General features: G+C 39.6%; 1 protein-coding gene across 1 annotated transcript in view; it reads left to right on the top strand.

Moving 5' to 3' along the window:
- LOC124711790 overlaps positions 1-19,213 on the top strand; it is a 170,201-nt gene that overhangs the window by 49,030 nt on the left and 101,958 nt on the right. The window lies entirely within an intron of this gene.

Raw genomic sequence — 19,213 nt, forward strand, 5'->3', positions numbered from 1 at the left:
TTGAGTAACACATCACTTTACTAAAAGTGCTATGTTACACCACAATCTCTATCTCTGAAATATCTTTGTTGCCACTGGACTTCTTGATATTTCGGACTCTTGTCACATTCCATGTCAAACCAACACTCGTTAAATAAAGATTTTACCTCCCCATTTTAAATTTTGCTAAAATTTTGTGTACTCGTAGTGGGTGTTGAGACTAAGAAAAATATCTAATTTCAATTTTTTATGTCAATATGGCTATGTAAAATTTTCAAAAACTAGCCAAAAATTGCTCTACCAGCCTCCCAATAGAGCTAGAGCTATGGAAAAGGTATCATATTTTGCATTATTTTATGTCTTCTTTCCAGTGATATACAACACAACATAGGTTCTAATCAAGATCTCTCTCTCTTTTTTTCCGAAATAAAAACTGAAATTGTGATTTTTTTTTTTTCTATGAAGTACATAATCTGAAAATTTCATATTTCCATAAATACATAGTACTGTTGTAAATTACAAAGCAAAATATGGGATGATGATGGGTTCATTGTTAAAAATAAATTATTCCTGACTTTTTTTTTTTTTTCACTAATAGCCCCATTTTAACCAAACCTATCTTTAACAAGTAGGAATTTAATTAAAATATACAGAAAGGTAACTAAAAGTATCAGAAATATCAAATATCACTTTTTTAAAACAAAATCAATCAAAATGTCATCTTATCAAAACAAAACCAATCAGTATATTATATAATTAAATACATTGATTGCTTACTTTCATTTTATACAATTTCAGCTATTAGCCTGTTAATTGCTTAAACAAAAATATTGAATATAGGACCTATAATAACAAATTTAAATAAGGCTTGAAAAAGTATTGATGTAACAGCTTAGGTCCAAACAGATTAAGCCAAATGTACATTCAATTTCCACAGACTTGAGACTTTGTATGCAGGCTGAACACTGAGAAAGTTGGTAGTTTTCTATGCATGTAGGCTGTGAACAAGCTGAAATAAGCAGTCTGCCTCCGGTCATGCAATCGCTGTCTGTACAATCATTAAGTGATCAGCGATTTTACTGAGAGGAGGTGTTCTCTGTTGTTTCCTTCTGAGTTGGATAATACAACTTCCTTGATTAGTATTCCTATGCCAGTATAAGGCACCATGTTGTTGTTGTTGTTGTTGTTGTTGTTGTCATTGTTGTTGTTGTTGTTGTCGTTGTTGTTGTCTTCAGTCCTGAGACTGGTTTGACGCAGCTCTCCATGCTACTCTATCCTGTGCAAGCTTCTTCATCTCCCAGTACTTACTGCAACCTACATCCTTCTGAATCTGCTTAGTGTATTCATCTCTTGGTCTCCCTCTACGATTTTTACTCTCCACGCTGCCCTCCAATACTAAATTGGTGATCCCTTGATGCCTCAGAATATCTCCTACCAACCGATCCCTTCTTCTAGTCAAGTTGTGCCACAAATTTCTCTTCTCTCCAATTCTATTCAATACCTCCTCATTAGTTATGTGATCTACCCATCTAATCCTTAGCATTCTTCTGTAGCACCACATTTCAAAAGCTCCTATTCTCTTCTTGTCCAAACTATTTATCGTCCATGTTTCACTTCCATACATGGCTGCACTCCATACAAATACATTCAGAAATGACTTCCTGTCACTTAAATCTATACTCGATGTTAACAAATTTCTCTTCTTCAGAAACGCTTTCCTTGCCATTGCCAGTCTACATTTTATATCTTCTCTACTTCGACCATCATCAGTTATTTTGCTCCCCAAATAGCAAAACTCCTTCACTACTTTAAGTGTCTCATTTCCTAATCTAATTCCCTCAGCATCACCCGATTTAATTCGACTACATTCAATTATCCTTGTTTTGCTTTTGTTGATGTTCATCTTATATCCTCCTTTCAAGACACTGTCCATTCTGTTCAACTGCTCTTTCAAGTCCTTTGCTGTCTCTGATAGAATTACAATGTCATCGGCAAACCTCAAAGTTTATATTTCTTCTCCATGGATTTTAATTCCTACTCTGAATTTTTCTTTTGTTTCCTTTACTGCTTGCTCAATATACAGATTGAATAACATCGGGAAGAGGCTACAACCTTGTCTCACTCCCTTCCCAACCACTGCTTCCCTTTCATGCGCCTTGACTCATATAACTGCCATCTGGTTTCTGTACAAATTGTAAATAGCCTTTTGCTCCCTGTATTTTACCCCTGCCACCTTAAGAATTTGCAAGACAGTATTCCAGTCAACATTGTCAAAAGCTTTCTCTAAGTCTACAAATGCTAGAAATGTAGGTTTGCCTTTCCTTAATCTATTTTCTAAGATAAGTTATAGGGTTAGTATTGCCTCACGTGTTCCAAGATTTCTACGGAATCCAAACTGATCTTCCCCGAGGTCCGATTTTACCAGTTTTTCCATTTGTCTGTAAAGAATTCGTGTTAGTATTTTGCAGCTGTGACTTATTAAACTGATAGTTCAGTAATTTTCACATCTGTCAACACCTGCTTTCTTTGGGATTGGAATTATTATATTCTTCTTGAAGTCTGAAGGTATTTCACCTGTCTCATACATCTTGCTCACCAGATGGTAGAGTTTTGTCAGGACTGAATCTCCCAAGGCTGTCAGTAGTTCTAATGGAATGTTGTTTACTCCCGGGGCCTTGTTTCAACTCAGGTCTTTCAGTGCTCTGTCAAACTCTTCATGCATATCGTATCTCCCATTTCATCTTCATCTACATCCTCTTCCATTTCCATAATATTGTCCTCAAGTACATCGCCCGTGTATAGACCCTCTATCTACTCCTTCCACCTTTCTTGTTTCCCTTCTTTGCTTATGACTGGATTTCCATCTGAGCTCTTGATATTCATACAAGTGGTTCTCTTTTCTCCAAATGTCTCTTTAATTTTCCTGTAGGCAGTATCTATCTTACCCCCTAGTGAGATAAGCCTCTACATCCTTAAATTTGTCCTCTAGCCATCCCTCCTTAGCCATTTTGCACTTCCTGTCAATCTCATTTTTGAGATGTTTGTATTCCTTTTTGCCTGCTTCATTTACTGCATTTTTATATTTTCTCCTTTCATCAATTATTCAATATTTCTTCTCTTACCCAAGGATTTCTACTAGCCCTCATCTTTTTACCTACTTGATCCTCTGCTGCCTTCACTACTTCAACCCTCAAAGCTACCCATTCTTCTTCTACTGTACTTCTTTCTCCCATTCTTGTCAATTGTTCGCTTATGCTCTCCCTGAAACTCTGTACAACCTCTGGTTTAGTCAGTTTGTCCAGGTCCCATCTCCTTAAATTCCCACCTTTTTGCAGTTTCTTCAGATTTAATCTACATTTCATAACCAATAGATTGTGATCAGAGTTCACATCTGCCCCTGGAAATGTCTTACAATTTAAAACCTGGTTCCTAAATCTCTGTCTTACCATTATATAATCTATCTGATACCTTCTAGTATCTTCAGGATTCTTCCATGTACACAACCTTCTGTCATGATTCTTGAACCGAGTGTTAGCTATGATTAAGTTATGCTCTGTGCAAAACTCTCCTCTTTCATTTCTTAGCCCCAATCCATATTCACCTACTATGTTTCCTTCTCTCCCTTTTCCTACTCTCGAATTCCAGTCACCCATGAATATTAAATTTTCGTCTCCCTTCACTACCTGAATAATTTCTTTTATCTCATCATACATTTCATCAATTTCTTCATCATCTGCAAAGCTAGGTGGCATATAAACTTGTACTACTGTAGTAGGCGTGGGCTTCGTGTCTATCTTGGCCACAATAATGCATTCAGTATGCTGTTTGTAGTAGCTTACCTGCACTCCCTATTTTTTTATTCATTATTAAACCCACTCCTTCATTACCCCTATTTGATTTTGTATTTATAATCCTGTATTAACCTGACCAAAAGTCTTGTTCCTCCTGCCACCGAACTTCACTAATTCCTACTGTATCTAACTTTAACCAATCCATTTCCCTTTTTAAATTTTCTAATCTACCTGCCCGGTTAAGGGATCTGACATTTCACGCTCCAATCCGTAGAACACCAGTTTTCTTTTTCCTGATAATGACGTCCTCTTGAGTAGTCCCCGCCCGGAGATCCGAATGGGGGACTATTTTACCTCCGGAATATTTTACCCAAGAGGACGCCATCATCATTTAACCATACAGTAAAGCTGCATGCCCTTGGGAAAAAGGCACCATGGTATTAGTATAAAGCAATTATCGCTCCTATATTGAACAACTTTTTATCAGATTTGTTTAGTGGAACTTGGTATTTTTTTGATAGTTCATTTACAAGTAAAACCATAAATCAAAGGAGTGTTTTGAACTGATTTTTTGTTTCAATTTTGTATCAATCAACCAGAGGTTGTACAGAGTTTCAGGGAGAGCATAAGGGAACAATTGACAAGAATGGGGGAAAGAAAGAAGAAGAATGGGTAGCTTTGAGAGATGTAATAGTGAAGGTAGCAGAATATCAAGTAGGTAAAAAGACCAGGGGTAATAGAAATCCTTGTGTAACAGAAGAGATACTGAATTTAATTGATGAAAGGATAAAATAGAAAAATGCAGTAAATGAAGCAGGCTAAAAAGAATACAAATGTCTCAAAAATGAGATCGACAGGAAGTGCAAAATGGCTAAGCAGGGATGGCTAGAGGACAAATGTAAGGATGTAGAGGCTTATCTCACTAGGGGTAAGATAGATACTGCCTACAGGAAAATTAAAGAGACCTTTGGAGAAAAGAGAACGACTTGCATGAATATCAAGAGCTCAGATGGAAATCCAGTCTTAAGCAAAGAAGGGAAAGCAGAAAGATGGAAAGAGTAGATAGAGGGTCTATACAAGGGCGATGTTCTTGAGGACAATATTATAGAAATGGAAGAGAATGTAGATGAAGATGAAATAGGAGATATGATATTGTGTGAAGAGTTTGACAGAGCACTGAAAGACCTGAGTCGAAAAAAGGCCCCGGGAGTAGACAACATCCCATTAGAATTAATGACAGCCTTGGGAGAGCCAGGCCTAACGAAACTCTACCATCTAGTGAGCAAGATGTATGAGACAGCTGAAATACCCTCACACTTCAAGAGGAATAGAATAATTTCAATCCCAAAGAAAGCAGGTATTGACAGATGTGAAAATTACCGAACTATCAGTTTAATAAGCCACGGCTGCAAAATACTAACACGAATTCTTTACAGACAAATGGAAAAACTGGTAGAATCGGACCTCGGGAAAGATCAGTTTGGATTCTGTACAATTGTTCGAACACGTGAGGCAATACTGACCCTATGACTTATCTTAGAAAATAGATTAAGGAAAGGCAAACCTACGTTTCTAGCATTTGTAGACTTAGAGAAAGCTTTTGACAATGTTGACTGGAATACTCTCTTTCAAATTCTGACTGTGGCGGGGGTAAAATACAGGGAGTGAAAGGCTATTTACGATTTGTACAGAAACCAGATGGCAGTTATAGGAGTCGAGGGCCATGAAAGAGAAGCAGTGGTTGGGAAGGGAGTGAGACAGGGTTGTAGCCTGTCCCTGATGTTATTCATTCTGTATATTGAGCAAGCAGTAAAGGAAACAAAAGAAAAATTCGGAGTAGGAATTAAAATGCATGGAGAAAAAATAAAAACTTTGAGGTTTGCTGATGGCATTGTAATTCTGTCAGAGACAGCACAGGACCTGGAAGAGCAGCTGAGCGGAATGGGCAGTGTCTTGAAACGAGGATATAAGATGAACATCAACAAAAGCAAAACGAGGATAATGGAATGTAGTGTAATTAAGTCGGGTGATGCTGAGGGAATTAGATTAGGAAATGATACACTTAAGGTAGTAAAGGAGTTTTGCTATTTGGGGAGCAAAATAACTGATGATGGTCGAAGTAGAGGGGATGTAAAATGTAGACTGGCAATGGCAAGAAATGCGTTTCTGAAAAAGAGAAATTTTTTAACATCGAGTACAGATTTAAGTGTCAGGAAGTCGTATCTGAAAGTATTTGTATGGAGTGTAGCCATGTATGGAAGTGAAACATGGACGATAAATAGTTTGGACAAGAAGAGAATAGAAGCTTTCGAAATGTGGTGCTACAGAAGAATGCTGAAGATTAGATGGGTAGATCGCATAACTAATGAGGAGGTATTGAATAGAATTGGAGAGAAGAGAAATTTGTGGCACAACTTGACTAGAAGAAGGGATCGGTTGGTAGGACATATTCTGAGGCATCAAGGGATCACCAATTTAGTATTGGAGGGCAGCATGGAGGGTAAAAATCATAGAGGGAGACCAAGAGAGGAATACACTAAACAGATTGAGAAGGATGTAAGTTCCAGTAGGTACTGGCAGATGAAGAAGCTTGCACAGGATAGGGTAGCATGGAGAGCTGCATCAAACCAGTATCTGGACTGAAGACCACAACAACAACAACAACAACAACAACAACAACAACATATGGAACCTAGTAAGAAGTGAAATGCTGTAAGTGTGCAGTTTTGTAATCCATTGAAGAAATGAAATCATTTTATTCGTCATCATCATCATCGTCATCATCATCGTCATAAGTCATTGTGCTCATTGCTGAACGTTGTGACCCTATAAACCAAGCGTCTTCATCCCCGACGGTTGCCAGCTTCTCGTAGTGCCTGCTGAAGAGGTAGACCGGAGATCTTCTGGATTTGATCTATCCATGTGCTTGCTGCTCTTCCTCTTGGTCTCATGCCCTTGATCTTTTGTTGGAAGTTTATTTTTTCCATCTCTTACAAGTTGGCCAGAGAACTGGGGGATTTTTCCGGTGACTCGAACAGAAAGGCGTCTGGAGATATCGAGTTGTTAATAATGGACACATTTGTTTTTCTTTTGGTCCATTTTATACGTAGCATCCCAACACTAAAGCTCAAATGCATCAATGTGCTGTGTGTCTCTGGCCTTCAGTGTCCTTGTTTCGCAACCATAAAAGAAGAGAGAAAACACAAGTGTTTCAACTAGCCGGATCTTTGTGCTATTTGTTATTGCTCTGCTTTGCCAGATCGTGGTGAGCTTCTTCATAGCCATTCGCCCTAGTGCGATCCTTCTTCTTGTTTCATCTTCACAACTTCCCATGCTGCAGATGGTTGACCCTAGATAGCTGAAGGAATGCATGAATTCCAGTTCCTTTAATCAACCTGTGAGCTGGATCTATTCTTCTTGATCAATTATCATGAGTTTGGACGTGCTGAGGTTGATGTCTAATCCATATGCTAGACTAATGTCCTTTATTCCTGTTAGTAGCTCAGCAAGTTCATCTTCGCTGTTGGCAAAAAGCACAGTGTCATCAGAAAAATGGAGGTTGTTGATAGTTCTCCCACCAATTGAGATGCTTTGGTCCAACCATCAAGAGCTTTCCTGATGACATGTTCTGCATAGATGTTGTACAGTTGTGGGGATAGGACACAACCCTGTCTCACAGCTTTTGAAACTCTCAAGGAATCAAATGTGCCGCACTTGTCTTTACAACTGCAAAGTGATTATTGTATAGACTTTTGATCAATGCAAGCACCTGCCACAACTTTTCCCAGACAACACAGTCAAAAGCTTTCCTATAGTCAAGGAAGCAGATGAAAACAGGAACACGGAACTCTCATGTTTTTCTGTTATTTGTCTTATGTTGAGGATCTGTTCATGAGCTCCTTTCCATTCAACAAAACCTGCTTCTTCTGTGGGTATGTGAGGCTGGATGTATGGCTTCAAATGTTGGCGCAGGGTGTAGAGCAAAATTTTACTTGCGTGAGATATGAGGGCAATAGTTCAGTATTTGGAGCATTTCCTGATAGACCATTTCTTGATTTCTTGTGTATGGGGATGATGAGAGACTTTGGCCAGTCATCTGGCCGCTCCCCAGTTTCCCATATTCTTTTACACAACGAATGCAGCTCGTCAGTGCCTTTCTGTCCCATTTCTTTGATCATTTCTCCAGATATTCCGTATATACCAGGGGCTTAATAACTCTTGAGATGTTGAATCGCATTCTCTGTTTCACTGTGTAAAATTGTAGCTTTCATGGAAGGTGCTCATCTGCTTGATTGTCTACTGTTGTTAATTCCAGAGTACAGCTTTTCACAGTACTGTTTCCACATTGCAACTACATCTTCCTTGTTTCTGACAAAGTTACCCTTCTCGTCATCTACCACCCACATACAAGGATTAAATTCATTGGTGATGCTGCTGATTTTCTTGAAGAGACCACATACCTGATTGCAATTATGATGCTGTTCTGTTTCATTACAGATGCGATCAATGAAATATGCGTTATCGTTTCTACAATTGTGTTGTATTACTCTGCACAGCTTCTTGTATCTTATCTTGATCCTGGACAGTGTGGTTACCAGTTTTCTTCAGATGGCTTCTCTCTTCAATTAACTATAGTGCGTACTGCGATATCCAGGGATGTTTTGCACTCTGCAATTGTTCTGAAGTTGGAAGTGACGAGGAAACAACATTCTTCATTCTGTCCCATATTTGTACTGCTGGTGTTTCCTTATCAAAACTGATCTTGTGAAGTTTTGGTCTTACATGTTCACCAAATTTTTAAATAGATTCCTTGTTTGTGAGTTTTAGCTGTCTTTCTTCATTCTTCTTGGTAGATTTAAGCTTCATGCGCATTTTCATTGATAGCAGAATGTGATCACTACCACAGTCAGCTCCAGGAAAGGTTTTGCACTCTAAGACTGAAGTCTTCCAATGCCTTCGCACTAGAATGAAGTCAATTTGGTTTCAAAATCTGTCACCAGGTGACATCCAAGTGTACAGTCGTGTTGGGTGATGCTGGAACATTGTGTTACAGATGGACATGTCGTAACTCACACAGAAATCTAGTAAATTCCTGCCTCGTTCATTTCTCTCATAAAGACCATAAAGTCCAATGCCGGATTGTAAATGCGAGTCTTGGGTAGTATCTCCAACTTTAACATTGAAGTCGACTTGGATTATTGTCCGTTTTTGATAGGCATCTTACTAAGGACTTGCTCCAGTTGGTCAAAGAACTTCTCCATCTCCTCATCTGACGCTGTAGCTGTAGGAACATGGATCTGAATTATGTTGAGTCTGCACGGGGAAGCATTCATTTTGATAGAGATGATCCTGTCATTAATTGATTCGTAACCTACTACACAGTTGGCCAGATTTCTGAGAACAACTATCGCAACACTGTTCTTACTTTGGCCACTACTCCCTGAAAAGTACACAGTGTTCCTTCCTTGAGTCATGAAATGGCCACTTCCTCTCCAGTGAGTCTCACTAAGCTGAAGAATATTCGGGCCATGCAGTTCTATTTCTCTTTCTACTATAGCAAGTTTTCCTGTCTGAAATAGCCTACGCACATTTCATGTTGCAATCTTTCTTACAGTGCGCAGGGATAATTTGCACTGTGATGTTGGTCTAGTGACTTCTCTCAATCCACTACTTTTTGCGCACCTTCTTTAAATTTTTAGTTTTAAGCCCCATGTTCAGTATTTTTGTTTTACCAATGAATAGACTGTTAGTTCAAATTGTATAAAATTCAAGTAAGCAATTGACTTAATTTAATTGTAGAATATGCTGATTAGTTTTGTTTTAACACTTTGATGGCCAGCAGCATTTTGGTGAATTTTCATTTTGGCCTTGACTTCTTTCCTTCATATTATTGTAAAAAATTGAAGCTGGTATATACCGTTAAAAAAAAAAATTGGTTTTTATCATGATAAATATGGTGTGGTCAGACATGATGCACGTGGCCAGTTTTAAACTTAAGATGCAACTAGAAGGTTTATGTGGAGACGTGCATAATTCTTGATGCAGACTCATATATCTGAGGAAGACATTATTATTGATAAATAAAAAATTCCAACTAGCTTTTATGTAATTGCTTTATCAAAATAAAAAACTTACATTTTTATACATTTATACATTGCAAAAAAGAAGAAGAAGAAAAGTCCATGTACATGAAATGCTGAGGACAAATTTAACATTTCAATGACACTTCCTTGCTATGTTTGAAAGCATGCTTTCGCTCGCTTGCTTTGGAGAGTTTCTGGTAACAGGTTACAACATCGCCTCACTGCAGTGTCAACCAATTTGTGATTCCCCATTCATTGGTGTCGCAGCCCCGAGTAACTCATTTGCAGTAGCCTTGCGAAAAGCAGTGACATCTATTTTTGTTTTGTAATTTGAACACACAAAGTATGTGCATTTACAACAGTAGTATTGAATAGTAATTCAAAGGCTTCTTTGCAGTTCCACTTCACTCATTTCCTCAAGTGTGAGTGATAGGTTTTCTTTTGATCTGAACGATCAATGAAGGGTTTGGATGCATTGTAATCCACAGTTGCATTTGGTTTCTTCACTTCATCTCTTCTTGTTCTCGCTGCCACAAGCTCAGGTTCGTGTTTGGTTCTCAAAAAAGAGATGTCCCTCTTATTACACCACAGCCCGACAACCATCATTTCCCCCTCCTTCAATGCTTTTGTGATAATAGTTTATGGATTTCTCTTTCTTTTTCATGGAGTGTTCCCACCAGATGAGTTTGTTTTTCTAGAAGAACATATGACAAGTTCATAAAAGTGTAGAAGTCATCTACAAAGAGTGTCTTTTCAGAATTAAAAATTGATTTCATTAACTCCAAAACAGTTGTTGTTACATCCATAGCATTAACTTGTTTTCCATGATACACTGCAACATTCCAAGTACATCCATCTTCAGACATTTTGTATAATTTCAAACAGTTTTACCTGAAGTGAAAGCTTCATGGAGTTTTGTGTTCAGATGATTCACAAGCTTGTTAATTTTGAAAACCTTGTGAAGTTCATCTTTGTTTTTGTTGTTGTAAAAAATACATGCAACAGAGAAATGAATCAAACATGTTTCGAGACATAATAGAAGACACCTGGTTTTTGTAAAGCAGATTCCGGCTCCAATAAACCTCCATTCTTGGGTTATAATCAAGCTCCATCCACAACATAAGTTCCATAAATTTCCTCAAATCATCAATGCTGATATCAATTCATAAATCAGTCCTGATGGTGGTAATAATGTCTAATAATCTATTGTTCAGAGTAACGGTTTGTTTCCTTCACTATGAAATTGCACATTTCTCTCTTATGAAAAAAATTGTAAATATCAATGGGACGAATATTTGCAGGTAGACTGTCCAAAAGTGTGTTGTGTACTGAACAGTTATCAGAAAAAACAAAATTGTTTGCAAAGACCAACACACATCAATTAAACAATCAGAGGAAAACGAAATCTTAAGACAAGTAAGGTTAGGTAAAATCTCACAACAAGAAGTGATAGAGCAATTAGATGAAAAGAAGCAGAAATTACAAGCATTAGCCAAACGACTTAGAAGATACAAAAAAAGTGAAAATAGAAGGAAATAAAACCAAACATTCAACACAAACCAAAAGAAATTTTACCAGACAATAGATAACACACACACATTAAAATAGACAATCTACCAAACATAACAGACATGGAACACTTCTGGAGCAACATATGGTCAAACCCGGTACAACATAACAGGCATGCACGGTGGATACAAGCAGAAACAGAAACATACAAGATGATACCACAAATGCCTGAAGTGATAATTTTGTGACATGAAGTCACCTGAGCAATTAATTCTACTCACAATTGGAAAGCCCCTGGAAATGATAAAATAGCAAATTTCTGGCTAAAGTAGTTCACCTCAACACATTCACATCTAACTAAATTATTTAACAGTTACATTGCAGCACCATACGCATTCCCTGATACACTTACACATGGAATAAGCTATCTGAAACCTAAAGATCAAGCAGACACAGCAAACCCAGCTAAATATCGCCCCATAACATGCTTACCAACAATCTACAAAATATTAACTTCAGTCATTACACAGAAATTAATGACACATACAACACAGAACAAAATTATAAATGAAGAACAAAAAGGCTGTTGCAAAGGAGCACAAGGATGTAAAGAGCAACTGATAATAGATGCAGAGGTGACACATCAAGCTAAAACTAAACAAAGGTCGCCACACTATGCATACATTGATTACCAAAAAGCTTTTGATAGTGTACCTCACTCATGGTTACTACAAATATTGGAAATATACAACGTAGATCCTAAATTGATACAGTTCCTAAACATAGTAATGAAAAATTGGAAAACCACACTTAATATCCAAACAGATTCAAATAATATCACATCACAGCCAATACAGATTAAGCGTGGAATATACCAAAGAGACTCATTAAGTCCTTTCTGGTTCTGTCTTGCTCTGAATCCACTATCCAACATGCTAAATAATACAAATTATGGATATAATATTACTGGAACATACCCACACAAAATCACACATTTGCTATACATGGATGATCTAAAACTACTGACAGCACAAATCAACAACTCAACCAATTACTAAAGATAACAGAAGTATTCAGCAATGATATAAATATGGCTTTTGGAACAGACAAATGTAAGAAAAATGGCATAGTCAAGGGAAAACACACTAAACAAGAAGATTACATATTGGATAACCACAGTGACTGCATATAAGCGATGGAAAAAACAGATTCCTACAAATATCTAGGATACATACAAAAAATAGGAATAGATAATACAAATATTAATGAAGAACTAAAAGGAAATATAGACAAAGACTAACAAAAATACTGAAAACAGAATTGACAGCAAGAAACAAGACAAAAGCTATAAATACTTATGCTATACCAATATTGACCTACTCATTTGGAGTAGTGAAATGGAGTAATACAGACCTAGAAGCACTCAATATACTGACACGATCACAATGCCACAAATATAGAATACATCACATACATTCAGCAACAGAAAGATTCACATTAAGCAGAAAGGGAGGAGGAAGGGGATTTATCAACATAAAAAACCTACATTATGGACAGGTAGACAATTTAAGAAAATTCTTTATAGAATGAGCAGAAACTAGCAAAATACACGAAGCAATCACTCATATAAATACATCAGTTACACCGTTGCAATTTCATAACCACTTCTACAACCCTTTAGATCACAACATCAACAGATACGAAGAAAGTAAACTGGAAAAAGAAAACACTACATGGCAAGCACCCGTATCATCTAACACAGCCACACATCGATCAAGACGCATCAAACACATGGCTAAGAAAAGGCAATACATACAGTGAGACGGAATGATTCATGATTGCAATACAGGACAAACAATAAACATCAGATATTACAGCAAGCATATTATTAAAGATCCCAATACCACAACAGATAAATGCAGACTTTGCAAACAACAAATAGAAACAGTAGATCACAGCACAAGCAGATGTACAATACTAGCAAATACAGAATACCCCAGAAGACATGACAATGTAGCAGAAATAATACATCAACAACTTGCCATACAACATAAACTAATAAAACAACACGTTCCCACATACAAGTATGCACCACAAAATGTACTGGAGAATGATGAATACAAATTATACTGGAACAGAACCATTATAACAGATAAAACAACACCACATAACAGACCTGACATCATACTCACCAATAAAAAGAAGAAATTAACACAACTAATCGAAATATCCATACCCAATACAACAAATATACAAAAGAAAACAGGAGAAAAAATTGAAAAATACATCCAACTGGCTGAGGAAGTCAAGGACATGTGGCATCAGGATAAAGTTGACATTATACCAATTATACTATCAACTACAGGAGTCATACCACACAATATCCACCAGTACATCAATGCAATACAGCTACATCCAAACTTGTATATACAACTACAGAAATCTGTAATTATTGACACTTGTTCAATTACCCGAAAGTTCCTAAATGCAATATAACACATACCATACAGTTAAAAGGAAGTGACGCTTGATCAAGGTCCGCGTCACTTTCCATTTTTAACCACACTTAACGTCTGGAAAATGATTTAAATCCAAATAGAGGTGTTTTGCAGGATATGCTTCCTGCAACCACCCTAGAAGGAAAACAAAGACAGAGGATGAGATGGTCAGATGAAGTTAATCGACACCTCATGTTCTGTTATTACCAAGCAACAAACCTAGGAACCAACACAACTGGATACAGATCACAAGTGTACACAACATTTATTACTAGATACCCGGAATTAAAATTTTTAACAGAACAACGACTAGCTGTTCAGATCCGTGTAATAATAAAAAATAACAGGATACCCCAGTCAGAATTAGAAAACATCAAACAACAAGTACAGCAAATACTGGAACAAAATTATGTGCAATTAGAAGAAGAAGAAAATACAGTAATGGACTCAAACATCCCAGAGAAGACAAACAAAGAACAAAACGTGTCAATTAAACAATCAGAGGAAAACGAAATCTTAAGACAGCCACCAGAACAAGCACAAATAGAACACGAAGTGACACAGATGTTAGATATAGAAGAGAAATTGCAGCTGACATATATAGAATACAAAGACACAAATACAGACATTAGACCATTCTTGTATAGACCACCAAATAACCCACAAGTCGAAACAACAATAACAACTATCAACACAATCATACACAACAAAATAAATGAAAATACAACTATGGAAGAGTTACAACTACTGGTTTATGTAGAAGCACTCACTACACTAAATATACACACTAGGTATAGATCAGAACCAACCAACACACAGAAGAAACCCACAAAACCAGCATGGCAACTCAGGCTACAGATCAGAATAGAAAAACTGAGAAAAGACATCGGACAGCTAACACAATTTATAAGAAATGAAATATCAGACAAAAAACGAAAAAGGTTAGGTAAAGTCTCACAACAAGAAGCAATAGAGCAATTAGATGAAAAGAAGCATAAATTGCAAGCATTGGCCAAACGACTTAGAAGATACAGAAAAAGTGAAAATAGAAGGAAACAAAACCAAACATTCAACACAAACCAAAAGAGATTTTACCAAACTATAGATAACACACACATTAAAATAGACAATCCACCAAACATAACAGACATGGAACACTTCTGGAGCAACATAAGGTCAAACCCGGTACAACATAACAGGCATGCACGGTGGATACAAGCAGAAACAGACTCATACAAGATGATACCACAAATGCCTGAAGTGATAATTTTGCAACGTGAAGTCACCCGAGCAATTAATTCTACGCACAATTGGAAAGCCCCTGGAAATGATAAAATAGCAAATTTCTGGCTAAAGAAGTTCACCTCAACACATTCATATCTAACTAAATTATTTAACATATGTATCTAAAAACAAAGATGATGTGACTTACCAAATGAAAGTGCTGGCAGGTCGACAGACACACAAACAAACACAAACATACACACAAAATTCAAGCTTTCGCAACAAACTGTTGCCTCATCAGGAAAGAGGGAAGGAGAGGGAAAGACGAAAGGATGTGGGTTTTAAGGGAGAGGGTAAGGAGTCATTCCAATCCCGGGAGCGGAAAGACTTACCTTAGTGGGAAAAAAGGACGGGTATACACTCGCACACACACACATATACAGACACAAGCAGACATATTTAAAGACCAAATTATTTAACAGTTACATTGCAGACCCATACACATTCCCTGATACACTTACACATGGAATAAGCTATCTGAAACCTAAATATGGCTTTTGGAACAGACAAATGTAAGAAAAATAGCATAGTCAAGGGAAAACACACTAAACAGGAAGATTACATATTGAATAAACACAGTGACTCCATAGAAGCGATGGAAAAAACAGATGCCTATAAATATCTAGGATACAGACAAAAAATAGGAATAGATAATACGAATATTAAAGAAGAACTAAAAGAAAAATATAGACAAAGACTAACAAAAATACTGAAAACAGAATTGACAGCAAGAAACAAGACAAAAGCTATAAATACTTATGCTATACCAATATTGACCTACTCATTTGGAGTAGTGAAATGGAGTAACACAGACCTAGAAGCACTCAATACACTTACACGTTCACAATGCCACAAATATAGAATGCATCACATACATTCAGCAACAGAAAGATTCACATTAAGCAGAAAGGAAGGAGGAAGGGGATTCATCGACATAAAAAACCTACATTATGGACAGGTAGACAATTTAAGAAAATTCTTTCTAGAACGAACAGAAACTAGCAAAATACACAAAGCAATCACTCATATAAATACATCGGCTACACCACTACAATTTCATAACCACTTCTACAACCCTTTAGATCACAACATCAACAGATACGAAGAAAGTAAACTGGAAAAAGAAAACACTACATGGCAAGCACCCGTATCATCTAACACAGCCACACATCCCCCCCTGCGGGTCCGGGGGTTAGAGTAGGCCCGAGGTCTTCCTGCCTGTCATAAGAGGCGACTAAAGGGAGTCCATCCCCCTCAAGGGGGTAGTTAGCGCCTGCGTCCGGAGACGGACGGTTCCACGACCTATATTTGTGGTCTTTTTGGTTTTTCACTTCTCGTTTCTTCCTTCCTTTGGTTGGTTCCTTTCTTTGTTCTTCTCCATCTCACTGTCTTCCTTACTCTTTCCCTTGCCTTCTTCTCCTTGCCTTCTTCTCCTTGCCTTCTTCTCCTTGCCTTCTTCTCCTTGCCTTCTTCTCCTTGCCTTCTCCTTGCCTTCTTCTCCTTGCCTTCTCTGGTCTCCGCCTCGGTGTTTGAGACAGTCTGTCCTCTCTCTCTTCCTTTTCCTCTTCTTCCTTCCTCCCTGTGCGCGCCTGAAGGCCGACCCACGCATTCGCATGCGTAGCCGGTGGCGGGGTAACGCGTAATTCCCCGCCCTGGGTAGACAAGTAAGGCACGCACGTACCCCCTGGTAAAGGCCAGGCCCAGGGAGGGGTGATTGCCTGAGCTGATACCTTCTGACTATGCCGATTGGTCTCTCCGTCTGTTTCTCGGGAGGTGTGACCTGAGGTGTAAACATTCACCTAAGGCGGGAGTGCCCTCTGAGAGGGTCCCCATAAGGAAGGAGCGCGCTATCGGAGACGCTGGCAATCATGGGGGATTCCTTCGCAATGGATTTCTCTTCTTCTCTCTCGACTTCTGCCCACAAACGGAAACATGACCAGCCCCCAGTGACAAAAGTACTACCGCCTGCCCCACAGTTCCTCGCCGTTTCTCGATCTGAGGACGGAAAGGATTTTTCCTCTGTCAATCCTTTCGTTATCCAGAAGGGCGTAGATGCCATAGCCGGTACTGTTAAGTCTTGTACAAGGTTGCGTAATGGTACCTTGTTACTAGAAACTGAGAGCGCCTTTCAGGCACAGAAACTGCTTCGAGCCACACTCCTGTACACGTTCCCTGTCCGGGTGGAGGCTCACCGAACTTTGAATTCGTCTCGTGGTGTAGTCTATACTAGATCTCTCGACAGATTGACTGACAAGGAGATTCAGTCTTTCCTCGCTGAGCAGGGCGTGACGGCTGTCCATAGGGTCATGAAAAAGGTCAACAATGACCTTGTACCGACCCGGACACTTTTCTTGACCTTTGATAGTGTTGAGCTGCCATCGCGCATCAAAGCGGGCTACGAGGTTATTTCTGTTCGCCCCTATGTCCCGACACCTACGCGCTGCTACCAGTGTCAGCGTTTCAATCACACTCGCCAGTCTTGTTCCAATGCGGCTAAATGTGTCACTTGTGGCAGGGATGCCCATGAGGGTGACTGTCCACCTCCGTCTCCTCGTTGTGTGAACTGTCAGGGTGACCATGCAGCGTCTTCCCGCGACTGTCCCATCTATAAGGAAGAACGCTGTATCCAAGAAATTCGGGTCAAAGAGAAAGTGTCCACCTCGGCTGCTCGCAAGCTATTAGCTAGTAGGAAGCCCACGCTGCTCCCAGCGGGGAAATACAGTACTGTCCTCGTCTCTCCTTGGACTACCAGGGAGGTGGCAACCCAGACATGCGATCTGACCTTCAGCACCAAGGTCGTCCGTTCGGCCAGTGCTAAGATCGCGCGGTCGACGTCTCCTCTTCCTCCCATCACCCCACAGACACCAGCCCCTTCATCAGCTTCTGCTAAGACGAAGACCCAGAAGTCAGATGCATGGGCCTTCAAGAAGGAACCGTCCCGTGCAGACTTCCTACGTACCTCGACCTCCCAGCCATCGACCAGTACTTCCACCAAACGACCTTCCAAGAAGGCTCATAGGAAGCACAGTTCTCCTTCTCCGCCACGGCGCATTTCTTCTCCTGCGCCACCCAGCAGTTGCCACCCCAGGCCGTCATCCGTTTCGCCTGGCCGCACCGCTGGTAGCCGAACATCTGGCCGTTCACCGGCGGAGGAAGCTCCCCCTCCCGGCCATCTTAACAAGATGGCCGATGAACCTATAGAACCAATGGACGATGACTGTCCGCCTACTGATAGCGGCGGCAGTGCTCGCTCGAAGCCAGGCCCTCAGCGGCCTTCGAGGTGACCCCTTCTTTCATCTTCCTTTTCTTCTTACGATGGCACTTATTCACAGGAATATTCGCAGCATTTGCTCCAACCGGGAGGACTTGAAGTTGCTGCTCCGCTTGCACCGTCCGCTCGTCGTAGCCCTCCAGGAAACGAAGCTACGCCCATGCGATCAAATTCCCTTGGCACACTACACCTCTGTGCATTTTGACCTACCCCCTGTGGTAGGTATTCCGGCTCATGGAGGGGTTATGCTGCTGGTCCGGGATGATATTTACTACGATCCCATCACGTTGCACACCGGCCTGCAGGCAGTTGCCATCCGAATTACTCTCCCCCCTTTTACATTTTCCATTTGTACTGTTTACACTTCATCGTCGTCTGCCGTTACCAGGATAGACATGATGCAAATTATTGCTCAGCTACCTGTACCATTTTTGTTAACTGGAGACTTCAATGCCCACCATCCCCTTTGGGGCTCTCCAGCATCCTGCCCGAGGGGCTCCCTGTTAGCAGACCTTTTCAACCAGCTCAATCTTGTCTGCCTCAATACTGGCGCCCCTACTTTTCTTTCGGACACATCTCACACCTATTCCCATTTAGACCTCTCTATATGTACTACCCAACTTGCACGCCGGTTTGAGTGGTATGCACTTTCTGATACATATTCGAGCGACCACTTCCCGTGTGTTATCCATCTCCTGCAGCATACCCCCTCTCCGTGCTCATCTAGTTGGACCATCTCCAAAGCAGACTGGGGGCTCTTCTCTTCCAGGGCGACCTTTCAGGATCAAACCTTCACAA

The sequence above is a fragment of the Schistocerca piceifrons genome, chromosome 8 (assembly GCF_021461385.2).
Source record: "Schistocerca piceifrons isolate TAMUIC-IGC-003096 chromosome 8, iqSchPice1.1, whole genome shotgun sequence".
NCBI lineage: Eukaryota > Metazoa > Arthropoda > Insecta > Orthoptera > Acrididae > Schistocerca > Schistocerca piceifrons.